This window comes from Triticum aestivum, chromosome 2A (assembly GCF_018294505.1).
Source record: "Triticum aestivum cultivar Chinese Spring chromosome 2A, IWGSC CS RefSeq v2.1, whole genome shotgun sequence".
NCBI lineage: Eukaryota > Viridiplantae > Streptophyta > Magnoliopsida > Poales > Poaceae > Triticum > Triticum aestivum.
The window spans coordinates 733465897-733488334 of record NC_057797.1 but is presented as its reverse complement, the minus strand read 5'-3'; the positions used below and the strand labels follow the sequence as shown (position 1 = coordinate 733488334).

The following is a 22438-nucleotide window of genomic DNA, read 5'->3' as shown; positions in this document are numbered from 1 at the left end:
TCGCATGCCGGTGAAACATTCATCTATGTTTGTCAGAAACATCCCATTCTTTTGTATTTTGTTGCTATTTTTTTAACAAATCACAGTTCATCTAGGTGTACACCGGGGATCCAAAACTCTTCAGAACTACCTTATTTAGCAAAGTTTCTCCTGCTCTTTGCATTTGTTACATTTAACCTTGTTCTGCAAGGTGGGCTCTCTTGTGAGGCTGACATGATGATGTCAAAATGGTCAGGGATTTCTCCTCGACATGTCTTATGGCATGTCCAACAGATGATGCAAAATAGAGAACCCAATAAAAATTAGGCAGGAAAAAGAAGATTTTAGACCCCATACATTTTCCTGTTGCAGCAGATGATGTAGAAGTGGTGCCCTAAAATACTTCAAGCTGTGTTTTTGCATATACATCACCGGTTGGAGCAACGTTTTTGGCACAAAGTGATGTAAAATAGCTGTTTTTCTTGTAGTCCCGTGTGGTTCCCGCTGCCCTAAATTTGCGGCAGCCATGTGGCTGCAGTATTGTTGGAGCACTTGGGGGCAATTTCTTGGGCTGCCATAAAAAGATTGCATCAAGATTTGGAGACAAAACATCTGTTGGAGCACTGTTTTGGGGTGCAAATGCTCTAAAACGCAGTTTTTTGGGCACTTGCCCCATTGTACATCATGTCTTGGAGATGCTCATAGTCAGCAAATCGACAGGGCAGGGTGCTGAAGCCCGAGCCGGTTATGCGACTGTGATCGAACCACACAACACTTGTCCTCCCGCCTCCGCCTCTTCCCCAAAATTAGGAATTTGAAAGGGGGAGCCCAAGCGACGGTTGTAGGCATTGGAGGAAGCTTTGGCAACGGCATGGCTGTTGAAGTAGGTATATGTGTTGGTTCTGTCGTTCCTTTGGTTTTTTAGGTAATTGGCAGCAACCTTTTATTCATACATAAGCTTGTTCATTACAGCTAATGGTACAGGTAACATCATGAGTCTCCTTACATCAACATGGTCTAACATCATACCCTGTCGACTTACCAAGAGTGTGAGCTGCCACATTACATGAACGATTAACATGGATAAAATCACAAGATATAAACTTCGCAGTCTAGTTCTTGATATCATGGACTATTGCTCCTGTAGGGGGGGGGGGGACATGTCCAATTTGGATTCTTTGATCTTGTTGATCGGTGACAAGTGGTCAGAAGCCACCATGATTCTTTGCATGACCATGTCTCCAGCAAGAAATAAGGCTTGAAGTAGCGCCGCGGCTTCTGCAGCTTCAGTATTTTGAATTCGAGCAAAGTAGCCCCTGCTTGCCGCTTGCACCATCCCCCAATGACCACGAATCACCATGCCAAATCACGCTCTTTTAGATTGCCAAAAGATTGTTGCATCCACGTTGACAAGCATCCACCCTTCAGGCAACGGAGACCAATTTTAGTTTGACTTCACAGACTCGCGTGTGATGGAATTGGCCGAACTGCAAAAATGCAAGTTGATGAACTCAATGCAGGCTTGGATCTTTCCCACAACACGAAGTGGATGAATAAGACCTTACCGTTATGATAGGCATTTCCATGCTCCCAGATATGCTAAATTATCACGACAAAAATCATGGCATGAAAATCAGTACTCCCTCCATTTCAAAATATAGTGCGCCCATGCTTTCCGAGGTCCAACTTTGACCATAAATTTAACCAACGAGACCAACTGCGGCGGGAGAAAAAAATATATAATTGAAAACTTCTTTCAAATACGAATTCACTGATATAATTTTTGCTCCCGCCGCGATCGGTCTTGATAGTTAAATTTACGGTCAAACTTGAAGCACGAGGATAGAGGAAGCACTACATTGTGGAATGGAGGGAGTAGCATTTATCATACACGAAAATATTCATTGCCTAATATGGGTAAAGCTTTTCAGCTTCACGCAAATTCCATAATCCTTTTAAAGTCTTTCCAATATTTCTTTAACATGGTGACAATGCCAAAAAAATAATGTTCAACAGTTTCCTCCCTATTGCAAAAGTAACAACTATACCTAGTAGGTATCGATCTTACCAGAAGTTGATAGCCTCTGGGGAGACAATCATAAGCCAGCCTCCATAATATTATTTTCATTTTATTAGGAAACAAGATTGCCCAAAATTTCCTCCAATGGTTTCTGTTTGGATGTCGAGCCTTTGCCATCTTCGCTTTGCTCTCTCTAGAAATTCATCGGTCTACCTGATTATAGATTTGACAAGGTAGATGCCATTCTTTGTGTGGGGCCATGAGGCAAAATATCTAGAAGCTTCTATGCTTAAAGGAATGCTCAGGATTTTCACCATTGTGTCCTTTGGGAATTTATTTCTGATGACTAAGGCCCTTCCCAATGCTCCACGTTGTACAGGTGCTAAGGTTGCCAACTAAGCAAAAAACATGATGTGGCATACTAGTTAAGAAGAGAGAGAGTAGTATGATGCCCCAGGAAGAAACGGTGCTAAGCACGTGTACCTAGATGGAAGCATAATTCTGAGTCTACAACGAATTAAATGCATGACGCTTAGCACCTTTGCATTGAGGACTTGAGTTGCTAAGGCATTTAATATACTTAGCACCTCATCTAAGCACCTTTGCATTAGGGGAGGTCTAACTCGTTCCATTGTTGTTCCCCCACGGTAATCAAGGAACACACTAATTGATTTTCACTCATTGGTTGCAGAGTTTCGAGAATCACATATGGAATTCAATTGTCCCCATATATATGTATAGTTTGCCGTCTCCTACACCCCACTGTAGGCTGTTTTGCGTCAGTTGTTTCCCATACATTAGACTACATTATGTGTAAGAAGATGATGTCGGGCACTTCGCAGTCCAAAAAAACCATCAGGATAGCATATACCCTTTTAAAGTCAAGCACACAAAGAGTTGGCTTCAGTTTTTTCGACAAAGGGTGTTCTTTATTGACTCAAGATATAGCATCGAGGGATACAATTATAGTGAGTACACACCCAGCCTCTGCATAACAAAGATGCACACAGCCAACACTAACACACGCACACAAAGAGTTGGCTTCAGTTAAAAGGCACTAACATTGCTTCCCCAGCATGGCTTGATTAAAAATTGAGATGTTCCTGAAACTCATGCCTCCTAGAAACTCTGATGAGGATAGCCACTTCCATGGTCTCCAATGTAGTTTTCTTCTCCCATCTTCTATGCCCCACCAGAATTTTGAAAATTGTATCTTCTTATCTTTTCACAAACACCAATGGGAAGCAGAAACCAACTCATTACATATGTTGGGATTTCATGTGCGACTTTTTTTAACAGAACTTCTTTCCCGGCTCTTGATAATGGCGTATACCACTATAACCATCAAGTCTTTTCCATGTTCGACTAGTGAGAAAACTGAAGCAACTAGTTTGTGAATGTCCCACCTAGGTTGGCATGTCGAGATAAGTAGCTTGTAATGTGTCATCCTGGGCTCCAATTTCCCATTTCACTCTTTCCTATATTTGTTCGTCGCAAATGTGTACCAATAAATATAAATGATTTTTGAAAGTTTGATTTTCTATCCAGACCTTTGTTATGGATGGGGCCAACAAGGAGGACTGAGAGATAGCGATTTGTCACTGTTGTCTTTCGTTTCCAAATTCTGAACTCATGGAGAGAGAGAGAGAGAGAGAGAGAGAGAGAGAGAGAGAGAGAGAGAGAGAGAGAGAGAGAGAGATCTGGACGGGGTGTGGTGTGGATCAGCTTTGGCGCATGGGGAGAAAAGTTGCACCTGATTTGGCATCGCCACTGCTCGTTGGTGGGCCCACCTCACAGAACATGGACAAATATTAAAAGGGGTATAACCGTATAAGGAATGAAAGAGAGTTTCCGTTAACTAAGGTGAAACTTATCAAAACTTCATGTTAGAAAAGAAAAAAAAAGTGGTTAGAATTTTCTCTCTTTCCATTCAAAAGTTTATTCGAAACATCTGATACTCAGGTGTCACTGGACGTGGAGTATCTGCTCCCGAGCTCAAATGCTCCCTGATGAATAGAAAAATCGGAATAAATGGTAAAAACATTTACAAAATTCTGATTTTTTTTATAAACTTTCACAAATATTCTGTATGCTTGCAAAATTTCAGCGCGAAATGACATTCGTGAACTCGTGGCGAAAAGAACAAAATTGATGTTCCAAAAATTCTACTTTTGAAAATATTTTGGACTGTTGATTTTGCTTTTTTTTGTCACGCTTCCACGAATGTCATTGGTGAAATTTAGCAAGCATACAAAACATTTGTCAACCCTTACCAAAAAGTTCAGAAAATTTTGAATTGTTTTACTATTTTTTCTATTTTAGTGTTTATTACTTTATTAGGGTGTATTTGAGCTTGAGAGATCAGAATAGGACTTTCGAGGTGTTACTGTGCTACTGCTCTTGACATGACACTGCTAGCTGAAATGCTCCAGAATGATGGCTGGAATTTCCGAGGAATCTGCAGTACCACGCAACAAGTAAGCAGCACGAAACGATGTGACGGGCCTTGTAGCCCGGAGTGGCACGGGCACACCCTTCATTGCATCCGCATCCATGTGCACAACGACCGCCAAAACAAGCGCGATCACGGTCAAAATCACCCGGCCACGGATCGCGGCTCGGCCACGGGCTCTACGGCTAGCTTTGACCTGCATTCACCTGCGCCCTGACCACATTAACTCACTCTAGTAGGGCTAGCCCGACGGCACTGCCCGGCCTAGCCCGTCAGAATCGCGCGAGCCGAGGTGAAACGTGAGCTTGCCCGTTTCTGTAAAATCTTTGCTCGGCCGAGGAATGTGTCCAGATAGATAAGCACGGCATTTGCACGCACGAGACGTTGATCTCATCAGTGTCCTACTAGCAGCCTTTCAGCGTCAATCATCATAGTAATAATAGTATGGGCCTTTGGCAGAGCGGTAGTATTGGCCACTAATTGAGGTTAACTTTTCTTCAGCGTGACCACCAGTCGGGGTGCGTCCACTCTCCGCTGGAAGAAAGAAACAGCCGTGCTCCACCCACGTGCCCAATGTGCCCTGATCCGCGATGCATCCCCTGGCCTAGGTTGTACTCCAGCACGACAAAACGAGAAGAGCATTCACTGCTCGTTTTGAATTCCGATTCCTTTGCGAGCACGCGAGCGATCTGGTCATAGTGGGAGTAACTTAGCAAGTAACATAACGCACTTCGAGAAATTTTTGCCTAAACCCTAAACCCTAGTAGTTAATGAGAAGTGGTAACATAATATGTTACTGTAACATAGCGTTTTTCAAGACAAGATGAGTCTACAAGCTACTATGTTACTTTGCACTATGAAAGTAGTAACTTAGATTAGTGTCATATGCATGACACTAGTATAAGTTACTCCCCACTATGACCAGCCTTACCGCAGCATTTATTTTGCTTTGTGTGCAGAGGTAATTAACCGCCGCCGGCCGGCCGACCAGTGTCGGAATCCTCAAAAAGGCATTGGCAGCAGCGAGCTTAATTAATACTAACTGCCACTCTGTGCACAGACGTTAACAGGGAATCAGTCGCGGTAATGATAGCTTTATGCAGCAGGATACTACAGGGCTTAACTACATCGTACTGGGGTGCGGCCTGCGGACTTGATTCGGTGTCTCCCTGCGCACTTATGTAGGGGCCGTGCGGTGAGTCTTTAAGGACATGACACCCCTTCGTTGATTATGCAAAATTACGAGAAAATTACGAGAAACAGCAGCGCTGCGGCATTAACTTTACGCTCAGTGCACCATTAACCCTGGCTCAATGCACCGGGCGTCATTAACTTGCATTCAGAACGCGCATTGATCGCTACTGGAACAACGGATTGATCTCACAAGCAAGACAGTCCCTTTTAGATTCATCACTGAATAAGCTTGCGACGTGTAAATGGGCTGTATTTACCATAGCAGAGTATACAATATAGATAACCTGAACATCACAAACATTCGAAGAAGTTGGCTCGCCCACCTCAACAATCAATCGATGGTTCTCACTCATCTCAGATCAACCAACATTCTGATCTGACACGGAGGTAAAGAAACCAAATTCGCACCAAACATGGCAACGGAGCTTCAAAAGCATTTCCCGCTGGCGCACGCGTCGCCTCGCAGGATCCCACCCCACTGCCATTAATGGCACACGCCTACGGCTGGCTTCCGGCGTCGACGACCGATGGCGACCGGCAGAGGGCAACGGGCGACCGATCCATCGATGCCACGGCATTCACTCCACCTGCCCTCTTCTTCCCTGCCTCTGCCATAGTAGGACGCACGCAGACGCAGGTGGTTTGGCCGTACTCCGCTCACGTGGCCACCGCCTCCGCCCCTGCCCTGTGCCGGCCGCGCGCCCTCCGCCCTCCGTCGGATCACTCGCGTCCGATGGGAGAAAGAAACGCGGCGCCGAGTTTCCACCCGGGGATCATGGTGTCCCCCATGAACCGCACTGCGCTGCATGCCTGCATTGCATTGCGCTACAGCGCACATACGTTGTAGTAGTACATACCCCTCCCTCCCCGGCGCCGGTCGAGCTAACGGCACTCCAAAAGCTGGAGCGCGTAGTAGGAAGGAAATGATCGAGCAGGTGGGTGGGTTGGGTACACAGTATTCTGGCAGCTGATGCGCACTGCTGCGTATTGAAGGGGGGCTCCATGGGATACGACGTACTGCCAAAATGTGCATCGTCGAGGAATGGTCATTTCCACCCCGAAAAACAACAACAATTATTTCCTTCTCGAAGGGATGCACACGTCTATCTTGCCTGATTTGAAACATTTTCAAAACTATGAGTCTGAAATTCTAAAAATAACACCAAAAGGCCTAAGGTCAACTCGAACGCCGACCCAAAAACATTCCGCATCAGCCCGGGCCGCGGAAGCCATTCAACAGCTGAACTATGGAATTGATGATCTCGTGTTACAGCGTCTGTTACAGGGAGTATACATACATGGCAAGCCCAGAAGAATAGGCACGCAGGCCCGGGCGTGATTGTTGGGATCCTACAATCTAGGAACTATACAAGGAAACGTGACAGCCTTTACATACAACACAATTTCATGTTAACACCCCCCCTCAGCTGGTACGCCATGTGATAGGACGTTCAAACTGCTACGAAACTCATGAAATACATGTGAGGGTAGGCCCTTGGTGAATAAATCTGCAAACTGCGAGCTCGATGGTACATGAAGAACACGGGCTTCGCCAAGGGCTACTCGATCTCGGACGAAGTGAAGATCAATCTCAACATGTTTGGTGCGCTGATGCTGAACCGGATTAGATGCGATGTATGACGTGCTGATGTTATCACAGTACACAACCGTGGCACGAGACGATGGGCGTTGTAGCTCATGGAGGAGTTGGCGGACCCAACATGACTCAGCCACACAATTGGCAACTCCTCTATATTCGGCTTCCGCACTAGATCGAGACACGGTAGGCTGCCGTTTGGAAGACCATGAAATCAAGTTTTGACCAAGGAAGACACAAAAACCGGAGGTGGACTTCCTCGTGTCAGGACAACCGGCCCAATCAGCATCCGTATAGGCAATAAGATCAAGCGAGGAGGACTTATAAAATTGTAGCCCGAAATGAGAAGTGCCTCGTAAGTACTGAAGAACTCGTTTGATCAATTGCATGTGGGAGTCCCGTGGCTCATGCATGAAGAGACATATCTGCTGGACCGCATAAGAAATGTCTGGACGGGTCAATGTGAGGTATTGGAGTGCACCCGCGAGACTACGTTATGTGGTAGGGTTGGCTAGTGGAGAGCCAGCGCTAGCAGATAGTTTGGCAGAAGTATCAATGGGAGTGGAGATCGGTTTACAATTGAGCATGTGGGCGCGGTCTAAGAGCTCTAGAGTGTACTGTTGTTGGCTCAAAAATAAACCGGAAGCATTGGGCGTAACATTAATGCCAAGAAAGTGGTGAAGGTCACCTAAGTCGGTCATGGAGAACTCGGTTTTGAGTGAGTGGATGACAAAGTGTAGTGTTTGGGGCGAGCTGGCAATGAGGATGATGTCATCTACAATACTAGTAAGTATGCAATGGGTGAGCCACAGTGCAAGATGAAGAGTGAGGAATCACTCTTGGATGCATGAAAGCCAAGTGCCAATAAGAAAGACTGAAACCGATGAAACCATGTGCGAGGAGCCTGTTTCAAGCCATAAAGAGACTTACGGAGGAGGCAAACATGGTCCGGGTGAGAGGAATCAATGAAGCCAGACGGTTGAGCACAATAGACCGTCTCCTTGAGGTCCCCACGAAGAAAGGCATTCTTGAGTCAAGTTGATGGATGGGCCAAGAGCTCGATGTGGCAATGCTCAAGACAATGCGAATGGTTGCCGGTTTGACCACGGGGCTAAACGTTTCATCATAGTCCACACCCTCCTTTTGAGTGAAACCACGAACGACCCACCGAGCTTTGTACCGTGCCAATGAACCGTCGGTGTTGAATTTGTGCCGAAAGATCCACTTGCCCATAACCACGTTGACACCTGCAGGTTTGGGAACCAAAGACCAAGTCGAATTATGGATTAAAGCATTCAATTCATCACGTGTTGCATGTAGCCAATTTGGGTCTTTGAGAGCGGAGCGATAAGTGGGTGGAATGGGTGAAATGGCGGAAGGTGTGGCGTTGGCAAGAAACAAGCGTTTAGGCAGGCAATATCCAGATTTGGCACGAGTCCGCATTTTATGTGAATTAATTGGTGGTGCAATTTGGACTGCATGGCGTGGAAGAGGTGGGGGAGGTGTATTTGGTGAAACAGACTGTGAGGAAGCTTCGGTGGAGCTGGTTACGGGATTGGAGGAGGTGGGCGCGCGATGCGAAGGGGATGTCGCGGGATCCAAGGAAGGATCGGTGTCAGCGGCGGTGGGCGCGGAATCCCGAGAGGACTGCGCCCGGGCGGGGCTAGCGGGCGACCGCGCATTGGCCGAGGCTGATCCCCCTGGAGTCTCGGAGCCAGCAGGCGAGGGCCGCGCGGCGGGGTGGGTGGAGGGGTCGGTTGGGCCGCGCGACTGGATTGGTGGCGCGGCGGGCGACGCGGGCGGGAGTGGGGGGCGGGTCCAGCCGAGGTAGGTGGCGTGCGGGGATCTGAGAGGCGGCCTGGATTTTCTGCGGAAGGTGGAGTGGATAGGGACGGTGTGGTCGGTTCGTATGGGAAACAATTTCATCAAACACAACGTGTCGTGAAACTATGACCCGACGAGATGAGAGGCCGTAACAGCGGTAGCCTTTGTGCTCAAGGGGATAACCCAAAAAAAATGCAACGGGAAGATCGTGGTGCAAGCTTGTGTGGGGTTGTGGCATAAGTGTTGGGATAGCATAAGCAACCAAACACGCGGAGATGATCATATGTGGGGTGGAGCCCATACAATTGGAAGTAAGGTGTGTTACCATGAATGGCTCGAGAGGGGCGTCGATTGAGAAGGTAGGTGGCTGTGTGAAGCGCTTCAACCCAAAACGGAGGGGTAAGCTTGGCTTGGAGAAGTAAAGTATGAACGATGTCGTTGGTGGTACGGAGAAGACGCTCGGCCTTCCCGTTCTGGGGTGAAGTGTGGGGACAAGAGAAACGGTAAACGATGCCGTTGGTGGAGAAGAAGGAGCGTAGGTCATGATTGATGAACTCTTTGCCATTATCGCATTGTAGGGCCTTAATGACTACATTGTATTGGGTTTTAACGTAGGAAAAGAAACGTTGAAGAATGGTGGATGTGTCTGATTTGTGGCGCAAGGGAAAAGTCCATGAAAAATGTGAGTAGTCATCAAGTACAACTAAGTAGTATTGGTAACCGGAGAAGCTCACAACCGGAGAGGTCCATAAATCACAATGAATTAAATCAAAGGGAGCAAATGTGCGACTAGTAGAAGAAGTAAAAGGGAGACGGGGTTGGCGTCCAAGTTGACACGCATCACACGGCATATGAGGTTTATTGCAAGGTAGAATAAAATCATGTGCTATGGAAGTAAAAGATTGAGCACTAGGGTGGCCAAGCCTCCGGTGCCATACATCGCCATCGGAGACAGTAGTGGTGAAGGCAGCGCGCCAAGCCTTGTTATTGCCGAAAAAGGGGTAGAGGTCGCCGGAGCTAGCGGAGATCAGGATGACCTTCCGAGTGCGAAGATCCTTCACAAGAAAGCCAAAAGGGTAAAATTAAATTGAACAAGAATTTTCTTTGGTGAATTGACGAACAGATATGAGACTAGTAGTGATATGTGGGGAGAAAAGAACATCACGTAAGTAAAAATTAGACGGGGCAAGAGTGGTGGATCCAGTGGCATGAATGGGCATATGGCTACCATTGCCTACAACAATGCTAGATAAATTATGCTTTAATGAAGAATTCGAGAGGTTGAGGTTACCAGGGTTGCCGGTCACGTGATGGGAGGCGCTGCTGTCGAGGTACCAGTCGTTGGGGGAGGAACCATTGGCGGGGAACCCTTGCGCACTGTAGGCGGCATGGAGCATGGCAAGATGATCCCACGATGGTTGCTGGTATGGCGCCGGTGCAGGGTAGGCCGAGTGCTGCATGGAGTAGGCGTGTGCATGCGAGCCTGGACGTGGACCAAGGACGCAGGCAGAGTTCGAAGGAGTCTAGCCAGGGCGGGGAGGCGGGATGGCCATACCGTATGGAGCGAAGAAGCCGAGGTAAGGGTTGTAGGGCGGGACGGAGCCGCGGCCACCCTGGTCACCACGCCCACGTCCACGTCCGCGGCCGCGGCCGCGACCGCGGTCACCGCCATCGCCCTGGCGAGGGTTGTTGCTGCGTCCATTTGACTGTCCTTGGCCGCACTCGGGGGCGCGCGCTTGGGGGAGATCCGTCCTGTCGTCCGAACGGGACCCGGGGCCGCCGGTGGTGGAGCCGGAGGGACCGGAGGGGCCGCCGATGCCGTGAACGGCGAGGACCGTGGCGGGGGCCTCGGAGGCGCGCTGGGCGAGGTTCTCCTCGGCAAGCTTCACCCGCGAGAAGACCGTCTCAAACGGCGGCAAGGGGACAGTGTCACCCAGGACGACGCGGATGGTGTCGAGGCGCTGATCGAGACCGTGAAGGAACTGGGTGGTGAGGTCAACCTCGGTGACGGCATGGTCGATGTCGGCGAGACCGGCGGTGAGCAGCTTCATGCGGCGGGAATACTCATCGACGGAGAGATCACCCTGTTTGAGGTTCCGGTACTGGCGATTGAGGATCATGTAGCGCACAGCACAGTTGGCGAGAAAGTAGTTCTGAATGCGAGTCCAGAGGGCGTGGGTGGTGGTGGCACCGATCACTTGATCGACGATGGAGTCGGCAAGGGTAGAGTACATCCACAGGGCGACGTGAGTATCAAGCTCAAGATACTGGGAGTCGGCATTGGGTGGTGGTGGGTGTTCGATGAGGTAGCTGACGCTGTAGCGGAGGAGGACCATGAGAAAGAATGATTTCCACTTATGGTAGTTGTGCTCAGCAGGGTTCAAGAGGAATTTGATATGGTTGGAGATGTGGTCGTTGAAGATGGGGTGGCGAGCAGGGGGGCGCCGGTGATGTTGGGGGTAGCGGCGTGGTGGAGGAGAAGAGGGGTGCAAAGGTGGATCCAGAAGCGGCGGAGGAGCCGCTGAAGGCCGCGGGGGTTGTGCCGAAGACGAACGGTGGAGAGGTGGCCGGAGCAGTGGCGGAGGAGGTGCCGGAAGAGGTGGCTGAGAGGGAGCTCGGCGAGGAGGCAGCACGAGTGGCGGCGGAGGAGGAAAAGCTCAGGTCGTTGGCCATGGCGTTCCTGATATACCAAGCTGAACGATGGAATTGATGATCTCGTGTTACAGCGTCTGTTACAGGGAGTATACATACATGGCAAGCCCAGAAGAATAGGCACGCAGGCCCGGGCGTGATTGTTGAGATCCTACAATCTAGGAACTATACAAGGAAACGTGACAGCCTTTACATACAACACAATTTCATGTTAACATCAACAGGGTCCTATATCGCTTTATCGCGCGGTTCTAACGCATTTTCTTCCGTAAACCGAAAACAAACATGATAAAGATTTGCGAGAGTCCGAACCGCCTCGACCCACCAAAAACCATCCCCTTCCGTGCGTTGTTCCCGCCCGTTACTAACTGCCCGCAATCATGCCGCTGTAGATCACGTTGCTTCACATTGAAGACGGCTCAGGACAAACGCGATCTTTCACTGCCTCTGCCATTGAAGCAGCGCGCCGGCCGAGGGCATCGCCCGCTGCACGTATGGCGGAACACGCCTCCTCGCCGCATTCAAACGCCTCCAATAAACCCGCGTGGAAGCCGAAAAACCTACTCCAGACACACGTCCGTTCACGAGCGGGATAACATTAAACTCAATGTTGGGCAAGCTACTCCCATCCACCCTCTATTTAAACGAGGCCAAACGCTGGGCAATAATCGCACCACTCCGTTGCTCCCCATCTCCTCATTCCACCATTTTGTCCACTTTTTCAATGACATCTGACGAGTCGGAAGAACAGTCCTCCGGCATAAAAGCCGACTGGGTGGCCCGTCAAGCCCGACGGTTACGAGCGAGGCAGCTCATTGCTCCACTTCTCTCACCTAGCCCGATGGAATAAGTTGCCGCCCCAAGCCGGCGCATGATTCAACAACTCACCGCTCCAAGCCAGCTCGCGGAGGAGTGGCAAGTTGCTCCGTGCTGGCACGACGGGAGCATGGCGGCACGGGCATCATCGCTGCCGTGGACAACACCGCGTCGTACCGCGCCTCCAGTGCCTGCAACCGTGTCATCCGTCATCGACGCGTGCGTAGCCACGCCATGCAGGCAGAGAAAGAAGTCGGCTGCGCAGATGTCGACCAGGTGGCGGCCCGCACGTCCGCGCCCCGTCGCCATCATCGGAGAAAAGTAGAACACGGGAGGCCGTCGCCGCTTGGATCCCATGTAGGCCACCACCGAGGCACCGCCGGCATACACAGTCGGTGTCTTACCCTCTCGCGGACCACCGTCGTCCCCTTACCCAAGAACCAACCTTGGTCTGTGCTGCATAGGGATCCTTCCCCTCCGACTGAAGCATCTGGTGGCGGTTCCACTCCGATGAGCGGTGAGGAAGCGACCCGTTCTTCGCACTGAAGCATATACCTCCGCTGCCAGTCATGGGGACGACGTTGGAGACCTGCCATTGTCGGTAGTAGGCTAGTTGGGGGTATCAAGTCGCCGGAATGGATATCCACCGGCACCGGCCGTAGACTAGTCTGGTTTCGTTTTTAGTTGAAAATACGTCCAAAATGTAATTGTTTTCGTCCGGTTTGTACAAAGTCCGTCATGTTTATATGAAATCCAGCCGAGTTTTGCATGAATTTTATCCGGTTTGTTGAAAAAGAGTTTGCAATATATGCGGCTAGCGTTGGATGTCAGTCTTCCGTATCCGTGTTCGTGGACTGGCCCCCCCTATCAGCGGATAAATGCATGAGGAAATTTGTGGTTCACCGTTGGAGATGCCCTAAGGCCACATATTAAAGGGTTAATTGGATTCATGCCACTTTAACTTTCGCAAGTTGGAAAAATGCCATTACAAAAATCAAATTTGGAAATATGCCACTACGACTTTCCCATATGTCTACATATGCCATTATAGAGGAGCCCTCCTAGGTGGAGTGGCGGACAGCACAAAAGTTGCTGTCGCCGGCCTGGGTTCGAGTCTCCTCATTCTCCTATTAGAATAAGACAGGGGGCTTCTTTCCCTCTGTTCTCATTCTTTTTTACATATGCCATTATCTTGACTTATAATAGAATAACGGATCGATAAAGACTTGTATTTCAATGTGTATTTCAGTACTGACCATACTACCCATGTGCCCACCGAACTGTTACATTGAAAAACCGGATTTCTGTTGGCCCAGCCGCCGAGTACTTCAACTAGCAAGCTGACTTCCACTCCAGATCGAACCTGCACGCAGCTACCACCCGCGAGATGCGCTGCGCACATACACAGATTGATCTTGGCCTTCATTGGCTCTCACGCACGTACACAACGATTCTGCCGCCGGCCGGAAACGCAACGCACGCACCCGAGCTTCGACGGGCGGAGGTCGTAGACTCGTAGTGGTGCAAAGAACACGACGGCGCCGGGGACTTGGGCGCAGTCCAGAGGCAAATGCAGCTGAGCGAGCTCGTCCCGGGCGACGGAGACCGGCGTGGTGGTGAGCTTGTCGGGGATTGTGAACTTGACGGGCAGAGGCGGCGAGTTCGTCGTGTGGCCGGAGCTTCGATGGGGCGGAGATGCGGCTGGAACTCTGGCAGGTCGGGCGATGAGTGACACGGTCGGGGAGCGCGAGGCCAATGATGGGGCGCGGACGGGCAGGGCCGGTCCTGAGTTTTCTGGGGCCCGGGGCGAGACTAGAATCAGGGGCCCTCGATTTAAACATCATAATAATATTCAATATATGAATATGTGCAATATTATAAATAAAAAATACGGTAAAATGCATCCAAAATCAAATAATTTGTATTTTACCTTAAAATTTACCTCTAACATTGCTAGATGCAATTATGTTTACTATGGTACCAATATAAATCTCATTCAATAATTTTTGAAGTTACTAAACTATTTAAGCTCCCTAGGAAATTTACAAACCTCACATCGTTTCTACTCACTATATAACCATTTAAAAGATATTCATGCTTCTTACAGTATGACAATAACTATGATATAAGGCAGCATACCTCGGCCATCATTCACACACATCCAGTGCCTCCTTATACATGTCCTTGATAAAAGAAATTGTTCTTGAAGCATTCGGACCATCTTCTATGCTCTAGAAATAACATGGATAATGAGTTGAATGTCAAAAACTGTATGAGAAGACTGATGAGCAGAAGATTCAGTATATTACTAGATATCATCTCCAGATCCAAAAGGCATTATTTTCTATAATCAACTTTTGTCCTGGAGATATATGTTGAAATTCTCTAAAAGAGAACTATCTGAATGTTTTTGAGAAAAGTGATTTTGCAGAACCACTACAAAACCATAAAATTGATAAGCAAGTTAATTGAACAGGCAAGTCTCATACAGAATTTGACGTAACTTAGTGGTTAATCCTGCATCAGTAGACATCATCCCCTACTCATAACTTCTCTAAATCGAACAGTAACATCAATGACCCTAATTTCTGAACTCCAAAGTTAAATCCTGCTCGTGGTGACTATTTCTTTCCATCGAGAGCAAGGAAGGAGAGAAATCTGAAACTCCATACAATCCCACGAGATTGAGATTCGATCAACAAAGAGCGAAGCCATCGGGCTAGGAGACCAGCGTACCTGTGTGCTCCTCCTCCCTCGCCGCCATCGTAGCATCGGCTGCGATGGCTTGCCGAGATTTGGTCCTGAAGTTTGGCGTCGGCGGCGGGCGATGGGCATCCACGACGGAAAAAGGAGAGGGCGTTGTGCGCTACCTAGGGCCTCGACAGCATTGGTCATGCCGCCCACGCATTGGGCCAAGCCCAGTATCTCAGCTAGAGGGATGGATGGATCGCTAGGATGAAAACATGACAACGTGCTTGTGTGATCGTCGGCTACCTTCTTTGTGTGATCGCAACGATGAAAACATGGCAACGTACGATGCGATCTGACCTTTTGCTGTGTATATACGCATACCTGGTCAGAGGGGCCCCCTGGATTTGGGGGGCCCGGGGCGGCCGCCCCCCCTGCCCCCCCCTCAGGGCCGGCCCTGCGGACGGGCAGCACGTTGTTGATGGCTGGCGGAATCAACTCGAGGTCAAGGCGTCTCCGGGATCAGCGGCTCCATGGACAAGTGCCCGGAGCTCTGGAATCAGCAGCTACGTTGCGCGCGCCACCATCCGCGATGCCACCCTCCAGCCATGTCGCACGCGCCTCCGGCCGTTGCCGTATAAAGGTATTTACAAGCAAATAAAGGTAGTATATGGCTCGGTACTGTTGAAAATAGCATATGTACATGTATGTGAAAATTATAGTGGCATATTTCCAACTTTGGTTTTTGTGATGGCATTTTTTCAACCCGTGAAAGTTTTTTTTGCAAGGAATTTAGAGAGTTTGTTACGCAAAAGCGTTCTCTGAACAATCAGCCAGGAGGCTGCTTATCAGGAAGCTGAGAGTCTCAGTAAGCCAACTCTCAGTCACAGCTAATGTGCAAGCTCGTTTGGCACACAAATGCGCTGGACTGTTGGTTGACCTGTTTACATGCTGAATTACAAAAAGTGTAAAACTAAAAGCTAGCTCTTCTATTTCTGATAAGATAGGTGCCACAACAGAGCGAGAGTTGAGGCGAGTTTTCCAGAGGTTCACTACCTCCAAGCAATCGGTCTCCATCACCACATGCGTATAGCCCCGTAGATTTGCGAAAATAGCACCGTCGCGAAGAGCCAAAGCTTCTGCGATCATTGGGTCTGTTACTCCCGGATATGGTTTACACCATACACCTAGGAGTGCATTGGCAGAACGTGCGACGTCCCCGGCGCCGGCGGAATCATCATCCATGGCAATAGCTGCGTCTGTATTGATCTTCACTTGCTCGATGTCCGGAGGGCGCCAGCCAAACCCCGGCAAAACTGAACGTTGTTGCCGAGGGACATCCAGGAGCGCGAGGGCTTCTTTAGTTAACCGAACCGAAGTGGCTGGATCAATCGGATCTCTATCATGGGTCATTCTGTTACGAGAATGCCATATAGTCCACATTACAGTAATTATGGATGCTCGCTCACTAGCAGTGAACATTGCTTCACATAAAATGTCCTTCGCCCATGTACTAGGATGCATCCGTGGGAGTTTTATATCTAGCAGGGATCTTGCTTCTCTCCAAGAACGCTTTGCATGCGAGCACTTGATTAGTGCATGGTACAGATCCTCATCCATGGCATGACCTATTTTGCACAAGCTCACATCACGTATGTGTCTGTATTTCAGTGTGCATTCGTCGGGGAGAATACCACGTATAACTCGCCACCAAAATACTCTGACTTTGGAAACCACTTTGAGAGACCAAATAGCTTTCCATAACTGTTCTTGACCCGCTGAAGATCCTGTAACCTGCCCTTTATCTCGAGCTAAACGCTCTTTTTGATTCACTAGAGCTCGGTACGCCGATTTAACGGTGTATATGCCTGATTTCTCGTGTGTCCATGCTAGAAAATGCTCATCACCACATTGCCGTAACGAAATATTGAGAATAGCCTGGGCATCTGGTAGGATAAAAGTTTGATGAACCAACTCGCGTCGTCAACCCGTGAAAGTTGCAGTGACATGAATCCAATTAACCCCATATTAAACGTCAGAAGTCTGTACAAATACAGTCTTTATAGAAAAAAGTACATCCACTTTCTTAGGGGGGCTGAAATCTTCTTCCTCCTGCATTCATCGACGACACGTCGTGAGCAAAGCTCGATGCCACCTCTAGCCTCCGTCTCGATAGAGCAAACTTGTTTAAACGCAGAAGCTTGTAGAAACAACATCTGGAAAGCCGCTGCAGTAGATCAGAAAACGCCGACCGAATAAGAAAATGTTGAAAAGAGCATGTAGATACTTCAAATATCACGAAGACCGATCGAATCCAGACACATTCACCGAAGACCAAAACTGACCGGATCCAAGAAGATCCATAGAAGACACACCTCCACACGCCCTCCAGCGACCCTAAGCGCACCAATGGAAAGAGGACATTATTCTAATATTTTGGAGCAATATTCTCGAGCACTTGAACAAATGACTCATGATCAAAATCTCATCCCCTTTTGATAGTATTACCTTTTCTATGGGCTCATTGTGATCTTTCATCACTTAACCAAAACTTAGAGCCTTCAAGCTTTTCTGAGTGTGTTTCCTTAGCATTTTGAGGGTCCACAATCACATGTCATTACCATGCCAACATCAAACTTTTCGGAAATTTATCTTTATCGTGCCGAACGTCACCTCAGGCTCGAAGTCATGGACGCGCGGCCACGTTGAAGGGCAGCCCCGATACCACACCCAGGGAGCAGTTCTCCTGCTGGACTTCAAAAAGAAAGAAATTTATCTTTGAATAAGCATTAGTTCGGTGACATATAATTACCAAAACCCATCCGGGGATTAGTTGCACTTTCACTATGGTCGGTGCAACAGTTTATATAACAATGGTAGTCGACGGAGGGGCGGACGGGTGGCGCCAGAGTAGCCGCCTCGGCAACCAGGTGACATTAATGTGGGCGGCAGACAGACAGACGCACGACTATCGTGTCATTTCAACGCGTGGCAGTCGCCTGCACAGGGAAGCGATGCGGGCGGCGCTCTCTCGGCCGGCGCACCGCTTTAGTGCCGGCGCTAGTGAGTGGTCACGTCCGCTTTGACCAGGCATGAATGCGGGCACTGACGCTCTGAAGCGGTGCCGATTGTTTTGGGCTGGAAGCACGTGCGGGCGAGGCTGGGGGTTTGGATAGACCAGGCGGTCAGAACAGAACTTGTGTGCTGTCCGAACGCACGCAAAGCCTCATGTTTGTCTTTGATTAGCGAAAGAAAGTATATGGATCCCTCACCACGGACCGATACATTGGATAGCTTCCTTGGTTCAAACAGGGTGGTCCCAACAAATGTGGATGGTTTGAGGTGCATCTGCATCGATGGGCTCAACGACCACAAAAACAAGCGTGATTGGTAAGAGCATCTATAGCCAGACTTTGCAAATCCGCCCCTCAAACGTCCATGGACGTGCCCTGACGCGTCTGCAGGCATTGATCGGGTACGCCTTAAATTAGCCATTTTGCATCTGCCTCTCATATTTCATCCCCTAGATTCATACAAAACATGCAAAAGTAATCCTACATACTACCCTAGCTACTCTTCGTTGTCGAAGATGTCCACGACGACGGTGCCGGGTGCCGGCTGGACGGGCGGGTAAGAGGACTCCGGCTCATCCTCCTCATGTTAGACCTCATCCATATGGGTCTTTGGCACCCCGACTTGTGATCAGTACGGGGACGACGGATTCATTTCACAAGTTTCAGCGAGACGGTCTCGTATGGGAGATTGGGAGTACTAGGTGTACATCATTTCTGATTCGATCAGTTGATATCATCAGATTCATCACCGAATATGCTTTTTTTTAATGTCGAGGCACACGTAAACGTGTGAATGGACTGCATTTTTCCTTTGTGATTACAAATAGTTTTTTTTACGTGGTTCTGACTACAGATAGTTAGTGCTATTACCCGCACCAACAAAAGTGTAAGTTTTTTCCGAGATTTTCGAACGAGAAGAAGTTATGTACAGGCGACGATCGCGCATCGACTGACTTAAATCAGAAGATCAGAATACTAAGTACTTTAAGAACTGAGCATCGCATAATATACTGTACACGCCTTGCCAAGCGAGGATGGGGTGATGAGAATATGCGACAACTAGCTGCAACTTATATGCAGACCTTTTCGCTTCAGTGGGATGGGCTGTTGCGGATCAGTTGTTGCACCAGGTTGAGAATTTTGTTTCAAGACGAAATGAATGCAATTTTAACAATGGCTACGACTTACACGGAGATTCATAAGCCATTGTGTACAGTAAAGCTTGACATGACAAAAGCCTAGGATAGAGCGGAATGAAATTTTCTTGAGCAATTGTTAGTTCACTTTGGTTTTTCTCACGCTTGGATATCAATGATTATGAGGTGTGTAACGACAGCGAGTTTTAGTGAAGCTGAATGAGGATGCTGTAACAGTATCTTGCCTTCGAGGGGGCTCCAACAGGGGGACCACTATCGCCATACTTGTTTCATTTTTGTGTTGAAGCTTTTCCAGCCCTAGTGAGGAATGCACAACAGGAGGAAACGGTTAAGGGGTTGGGAGCATTGTCCCCACTTGAAGGAAATATGCCCTAGAGGCAATAATAAAATTGTTATTTATATTTCCTTATATCATGATAAATGTTTATTATTCATACTAGAATTGTATTAACCGGAAACTTAATACATGTGTGGATACATAGACAATACACAGTGTCCCTAGTATGCCTCTACTAGACTAGCTCGTTAATCAAAGATGATTAAGTTTCCTAACCATAGACGTGTGTTGTCATTTGATGAACGGGATCACATCATTAGGAGAATGATGTGATGGACAAGACCCATCCGTTAGCTTAGCACAGTGATCGCTATGTTCTAATGTTATTGCTTCTTCATGACTTATACATATTCCTCTGACTATGAGATTATGCAACTCCCGAATATCGGAGGAATACCTTGTGTGTTATCAAACGTCACAACATAACTGGGTGATTATAAATATGCTCTACAGGTATCTCCAAAGGTGTTTGTTGGGTTGGCATAGATCGAGATTAGGATTTGTCACTTCGAGTGTCGAAGAGGTATCTCTGGGCCCTCTCGGTAATGCACATCATAATATGCCTTGCAAGCAATGTGACTAATGAGTTAGTTGCGGGATGATGCATTACGGAACGAATAAAGAGACTTGCCAGTAATGATATTGAACTAGGTATGGAGATACCGACGATCGAATGTCAGGCAAGTAACATACCGATGACAAAGGGAATGACGTATGTTGTCATTGTGGTTTGACCGATAAAGATCTTCGTAGAATATGTGGGACCAATATAAGCATCCAGGTTCTGCTATTGGTTATTGACCAAAGAGATGTATCGATCATGTCTACATAGTTCTCAAACCCGTAGGGTCCGCACGCTTAACGTTCGATGATGATTTGTATTATGAGTTATGTCTTTTGGTGACCGAAGATTGTTCGGAGTCCCGGATGAGATCACGGACATGACGAGGAGTCTCGAAATGGTCGAGAGGTAAAGATTGATATATTGGACGATGGTATTCGGACACTGGAAGTGTTTCGGAATGTATCAGGTACATATCGGAGTACCGGGGGGTTACTGGAACCCCGAGGGGTTACCGGAACCCCCCGAGGGAAGATATGGGCCATAGGAGGGAGGCAGGCCATCCCACAAGGGGTGCCCCTGTTGGGGAACGTAGCAGAAATTCAAAAATTTTCCTACGTATCACCAAGATCTATCTATGGAGAGACCAGCAACGAGTAGAAAGGAGAGTGCATCTACATACCCTTGTAGATTGCTAAGCGGAAGCGTTCAAGTGAACGAGGTTGATGGAGTCGTACTCGTCGTGATTCAGATCACCGATGATCCTAGTGCCGAACGGACGGCACCTCCACGTTCAACACACGTACAGCTCGACGATGTCTCCCACGCCTTGATCCAGCAAGGAGAGAGGGAGAGGTTGAGGAAGACTCCATCCAGCAGCAGCACAACGGCGTGGTGGTGATGGAGGAGCATGGCAATCCTGCAGGGCTTCGCCAAGCACCTACGGGAGAGGAGGAGGTGTCACGGGAGGGAGGGAGGCGCCAAGGGCTCAGGTATGGATGCCCTCCCTCCCCTCCACTATATATAGGGGCAGGGGAGAGGGGGGAGGCGCAGCCTTGCCCCCTCCTCCAAGGAAGGGGTGCGGCTAAGAGGGGGGGAGGAGTCCATCCTCCCCAAGGCACCTCGGAGGTGCCTTCCCCCTTTAGGACTCTCCCCTTTTTCCTATATCTTGGCGCATGGGCCTCTAGGGGCTGGTGCCCTTGGCCCATGTAGGCCAAGGCGCACCCCCTACAGCCCATGTGGCCCCCCGGGGCAGGTGGCCCCACCCGGTGGGCCCCCGGGACCCTTCCGGTGGTCCCGGTACAATACCGATGACCCCGAAACTTGTCCCGATGGCCGAAACAGGACTTCCTATATATAAATCTTTACCTCCGGACCATTCCGGAACTCCTCGTGACGTCCGGGATCTCATCCGGGACTCCGAACAACATTCGGTAACCACATACAAACTTCCTTTATAACCCTAGCGTCATCGAACCTTAAGTGTGTAGACCCTACGGGTTCGGGAGACATGTAGTCATGACCGAGATGTTCTCCGGTCAATAACCAACAGCGGGATCTGGATACCCATGTTGGCTCCCACATGTTCCACGATGATCTCATCGGATGAACCACGATGTCAAGGACTCAATCGATCCCGTATACAATTCCCTTTGTCTAGCGGTATGGTACTTGCCCGAGATTCGATCGTCGGTATACCGATACCTTGTTCAATCTCGTTACCGGCAAGTCTCTTTACTCGTTCCGTAACACATCATCCCGTGATCAACCCCTTGGTCACATTGTGCACATTATGATGATGTCCTACCGAGTGGGCCCAGAGATACCTCTCCGTTTACACGGAGTGACAAAATCCCAATCTCGATTCGTGCCAACCCAACAGACACTTTCAGAGATACCCGTAGTGTACCTTTATAGCCACCCAGTTACGTTGTGACGTTTGGCACACCCAAAGCACTCCTACGGTATCCGGGAGTTGCACAATCTCATGGTCTAAGGAAATGATACTTGACATTAGAAAAGCTTTAGCATACGAACTACATGATCTTGTGCTAGGCTTAGGATTGGGTCTTGTCCATCACATCAT

At 48.8% G+C, this 22438-nt stretch overlaps 1 long non-coding RNA gene across 2 annotated transcripts; it reads right to left on the bottom strand.

Moving 5' to 3' along the window:
* Nucleotides 1-1295: 1295 nt before the first annotated feature.
* On the bottom strand, nt 1296-15653 carry LOC123186296 (uncharacterized). Of its 2 annotated transcripts, none has more exons than XR_006493595.1 (3): nt 15271-15653; nt 14674-14765; nt 1296-1466 (listed from the first exon to the last, which is right to left on the bottom strand). It is a non-coding gene; the product is annotated as an uncharacterized lncRNA (long non-coding RNA). The 2 variants fall into 2 exon arrangements; XR_006493596.1 differs by lacking the exon at nt 1296-1466 and adding an exon at nt 9866-10121.
* Nucleotides 15654-22438: the final 6785 nt, after the last annotated feature.